Source organism: Rhinopithecus roxellana, chromosome 17 (assembly GCF_007565055.1).
Source record: "Rhinopithecus roxellana isolate Shanxi Qingling chromosome 17, ASM756505v1, whole genome shotgun sequence".
In the NCBI taxonomy this organism is placed as follows: domain Eukaryota; kingdom Metazoa; phylum Chordata; class Mammalia; order Primates; family Cercopithecidae; genus Rhinopithecus; species Rhinopithecus roxellana.
Genome location: NC_044565.1, coordinates 7,747,858 through 7,753,139, shown reverse-complemented (window position 1 = coordinate 7,753,139; position 5,282 = coordinate 7,747,858). Strand labels below are relative to the sequence as shown.

The window sequence follows — 5,282 nt, the reverse complement described above, 5'->3', positions numbered from 1 at the left end:
TTTCACTCCCATGTTTTGCAAACTGACGACCTTGCTGGCAACAAGCCCCCCGTGTGACATTCCGAGGGAATTTGAGAAAGAGGAGTTGCTGCAGGCCAAGGACAAGGAGAAAGGGAGGAGAGAGCCCTTGACTTGTCCCACTTCTTGACTTTACTTGCCGTGGCCTTTCCTTCCTCTCTCCAGATCCACACCTCTCCTTCTGTAGTCCTAGAAACGGGTCACCCCCTACAGGAGTCAGAGCCTTCCCCTAGCCCTCATGCTCTGAGCATGAGTGGGTGGAAACAGTCGCCTTCCCTCTGGCAATGTTTCCATCACTGCATCCTCCAGCTTGCACCACTCAGATCCCCTCGGAAAGTCACACGGGGGGCTTGCAACCAACAAGGTTGTCACCGTTTGCATAACGTGGGAGTGAAAAGCTTTATGGTCGAGTTGAGGTTATTTCATGGATCCCAGACCAGCACTCAAAAGAATTAACCGTCTTATGCAAAAAGAAAAATTTCCACTGGCTTTGCAAAGTTTCTGTTTTGGGTAAACTGTTTTAAGATAGCAAATTGTCACATACACATAAAAGAGAGAGAAAGAAAGAAATGAGCCTTTTTTGGATGCAGTGTATTTTTCCATATATATATATATTTGCAGAGCCTTTACTGTGAGTAGGACAGGACTCAGGAGGCCTCTGAACAAAAAGAAGAGTTGAAGCCTCGTTTGGTTGTTGGAATTAGGAGAGCACAATTGGTTGGAAGGAAATCAGGTTCTGTAAGCATCAACAAAATTCGTAGTTTAAGTGATGTGAGTTATGGAAGGCAGAGAGTACTTGGTATATGGAAGTTACTGAAGCAGAGCAGTGGACAAACGGGCAGTCTGCAGAAGAGAAAAGCTGAATAGCCAGCAAACATGGGACCACATGCTCAGTCGCAACCTTAACAAGAAAGGTGCAAGTTTAAACAACGAGATACCATCACACGTTATCAGATTGGCAGAATTAAAAAGACTGACAAAACCAGGAATAACAAAGCTCGTGGGTAAATGAAAAGTCCTCCACAGCTGGTGTGAGTGTGGACTGGAACCATGGCTTTGGAGAAAAGTGTATCAAAAGCTATGGGGCACATCTTTCAAATCAGTCATTTCTCACAAGGTTGCCATACTCCTCAGTCATTCCTTTTCCAGGAAAACACCCTAGAGAAAATCTTGTACTTGGACTCTAGGAAATGTATACAAGGATGTCCATTGTAGGTTAGCTTATAACAGCAAAATCCAGAAATAGCCCAAAAGTACATCAACAAAGGAATGAATAAATAAAAGTGGTAGTTGTCATTAAACCTTTTTCCTGTTTTTGTATCACCCCAAAGTATGAAAGACTATGGACTCCTTCACTCATTAAAAAAAAAAAAAAAATTAGGCCAGGTGTGGTGGCTCATGCATGTAATCCCAACACTTAGGAAGACATAGGCAGGTGGATCACTTGAGGTCAGGAGTTCGAGACCAGTCTGGCCAACATGGCAAAACTCTGTCTCTACTACAAATACAAAAATTAGCCAGGCATGGTGGTGCGTGCCTGTAATCCCAGCTACTCACGAAGCTGAAGCAGGAAAATCGCTTAAGCCCGGAGGTGGAGGTTGCAGTGAGCCGAGATCGCACCACTGCACTCCAGCCTGAGTGACAGAGAGAGACTCTGTCTAGAAAAAAAAAAAAAAGATTTAGCAAGGAACAGTGGCTCATGCCTGTAATCTCAGCACTTTGGGAGGCTGAGGCAGGAGGAGTGCTTGAGTCCAGGAGTTGGAGTCTCAGGAGTTGGAGGCTGCAGTGAGCTGTTATCACACCAATGCACTCAACCTTGGAAAATCACAGAGCGGGGGGCTTGCCCCTGTTGACAGAGCTAGACTCTGTCTCTAAAAATAATAATAATTAATTGTGGCAAAATACACATAACAGTCTTACCATTTTAACATTTTAAGTGTACAGTTCAGTGGTATTGAGTACATGCATATTGTTGTGCAACCTTCACCACCATCCTTCTCTGTAACTCTTTTCACCTAGAAAAACTGAAACTCTATAACCGTTAAACAATAACTCCCATTCCTCCCTCTCCCCAGCCTGTCCCAACCACCGTGCTACTTTCTGTCTCTATTATTTTGACTACTCTAAATACCTCAAATACATAGAATCATACAGTACTTGTTTTTTTGTGACTGGCTTAATTCACTTAGCATAATATCCTAAAGATTCATCCATATTGTGGCATGTGTCAGACTTCCTTTTTAAGGCTGAATAATATTCCACTCTAAGTATATACCACATTTTGTTTGTTTAAATAAATCTTATTGTGTATATATAAGTTTATACAACATAATGGTATAAGACACACATATTTAGTAAAATGGATACTATAGTGAAACAAATTGATATATCCATCATCTCACTTAGTTACCCATTTATTTCCTCCTGTAGCAAAAGCAACTGTGCTCATCTAACAAAAATCCTGAAATAATACACTATTATTGACTATAGTCTTCATGTTGTACTTTATTTGACTTGTCCATCCTATATGTTTGCCAGTTTGTATCCTTAGACCCATTTCCTCTCTCCTACTCCAATCTTGATAACCACTGTTTTATTCTCTATATATTTGACCCTTTTCAAAGATTCCACAGGCCAGGCGTGATAGCTCACACCTGTAATCTCAGCATTTTGGGAGGCCAAGGCAGATGGATCATCTGAGGTCAGGAGTTCAAGACTAGCCCAGCCAAAATGGCCAAACCCCGTCTCTAGTAAAGGTACAACCATTAGCCAGGTGTGGTGGCGGGTGCCTGTAGTCCCAGCTACTCGGTAGGCTGAGGCGGGAGAATTACTTGAACCCAGTAGGCAGAGGTTGCAGTGAGCCAAAATTGCGCCACTGCACTCCAGCCTGGGCAGCAGAGTGAGACTCCATCTAAAATAAATAAAATAGGTAAATTAAAGATTCCACATATAAGGAAGATCATGTAATATTTTTTTTTATGTGTCTGGCTTATTTCATTTAGTATAATGTCCTCCAGGCCCGTCTAGGTTATGGCAAATGGTAGGATCGCTTCCTTTTTTATTTTTTATTTTTATTATTTTTTTAAAATTCAGTGTCACCTATTTGTCTCAAATACAAGTACAGTGAGTATTAAGAGGAATGACAATAGAGTAGCAAAAACAGAACTGGTAGATTTGTCCAAATTAACTGTTTCTCTGAATTTGAGGTGTATGGCAAGCTGAATGCTTGATCTCTCAGCAATTGTTAATTACATTATCAGCTTAACACTTTCAAACACTACAGGAGGCATTTCTCTGTTCACATATACTTAAGTACACATATGCTAAGCTGTAAATAGTCTGCCTTCCATTAGTTTGGTCTCTAAGCACCATAAATATGTAGACTTCAAATCAGTATGTGAGACCCAGTGACCCTCTCTTCAGAGGCATCAGTAATACATTTGGCAAATGTCTTGAAAGATATACAATCTTGATAATGAGTCCCAAATATGTATTTTTTAAAATGTTAACATTAGGGAAAAAATTATAATTATCATCAGCTCTATTTCCTGAAAAAGTTCAGTTGAGGTAATTTCTGCAAGTCACAACTCCACATTGCCATACTCTTCTGACCCTCTTTTTGACTGGGCTGTGGTCAATAGAATCTGAAGATATATCTCCAGAACCTTTCATTTGATAATCAAAAGTCAGCTCTTCTCCAGCATTTATGGTTCTCGTGGAAAACAGTGCTCTTTGGGAAAGACGAGTGTTGAGGTTATCAATGAAAACACTGAACACCTGAAGATTTGGATCACAGCTGTGATTCACAAAATGAGACACATTGCCGTATCGAGCTGCATCCACTGTGAATTCATTAGATTCATAGTCCAGATCAAAGAGATATGTGATTCCCTTGTTGTCATAGAACTGTCTCCGTCTTTCAGCTTCTTCACTTGTGATTACCTCTCCAACATATTCCATGACAAAACTCGTTCTTTTAATCTTCACAAGGTTCTTTATACCCCTGCCACATCCATTGCTAGTTCGAAAGATGCAGAGCGAATACTATGTGCCCTTTTGTACAATCCTATTGGGACAGTCAGGTTCACATTGACACCTTGAGTTGCATTCGTAGATGGGAGTACCAGGTGGGATTTTAATTTGTTGGTTTTTATTATAAGCCAAAAGAACTCCAGCTTCAGCAGGACAACATTTTTGAAAGAAGCAATCTGTGCATGAACGACCAAAGGTAGCTTCATTGACTAAGCTGATTCCAGGAGCTGGTTTATATTCGTTAATGTAATAGAAGTCTGAAGGTGCGCCCTGTAAATCAGCAGTATTTTCAACAAATATCATTCCTTTATGATTCTTCCTTCTGTTGATTTCATCTTGCCATCTCTGCAGAGCTATCCTTTGTTTAGCCTTCTTCACAATGTACTCAGTGATGGCAGGTTTCAAAGTTTTGTTATTGTCTTTCGGAGTTATTGCTTTGCCTTTCTTTACCTGAGATAAATATGCTTGTCATTAGAGAACTGCTGAAGCAGTAACGGGCACTTCAGATTTTGCAAAGGTTCCCAAGTATTTGTAGAATCTGGCCATCCTTTCCACTTTACAAGATAATATTCCATATCCTTTACTACCTTGTAGTCACACAAGTATTCCACCTCATAATTATTTAGATTCCTTTTGGTGATTCCAATCGATTTACATGTGAGCTTTTCTTTTCTACATAATTCCTGAAGAGTATCAAGTGAAACTAGGCAAGGCACACACCAAGCTGGGAATGGGGAGGGCGAGGGGGTCGCGCTCCAGCCTCACCTCCTCGCGCCTCGGCCCCCACTGCCACCATCTTGTGGAGATCTCCTCCTGTTTTAAGGCTGAATTCCTTTGTATATATCCACACCACAATTTCTTTAACCATTCATCCATTGATGGTTGTCCAGGTTGTCTCCATATCTTGGTTATTATGAATAATGCTACAAAAAACGCAGGAGTACAGATACCTTGGTGAGGTGGTGATTTCATTTCCTTTGGGTATGAGCCCAGAAGAGAGATTCCTGAGTCCACATTTTGTTTATTCATCCAGTAATAAACACTTGGTTTGCTACCACATTTTAGCTACTGTGAAAAATGCTGTTATAAAATGAATGTACTTCTTTACTCAGTTTTAACTTGACATTAAACATTTTTCATCACTATAAAGGATATCATTTCCAAAGTAAATGTTGATTTTAAAAATAAAACCTTATTCTTTTAAATTATTTATAATAGCACATAAATATCAA

At 40.2% G+C, this 5,282-nt stretch overlaps 1 pseudogene; it reads right to left on the bottom strand.

The window, feature by feature from the left end:
* Positions 1-3,493: 3,493 nt before the first annotated feature.
* On the bottom strand, positions 3,494-4,968 carry LOC104674180 (annotated as a pseudogene).
* Positions 4,969-5,282: the final 314 nt, after the last annotated feature.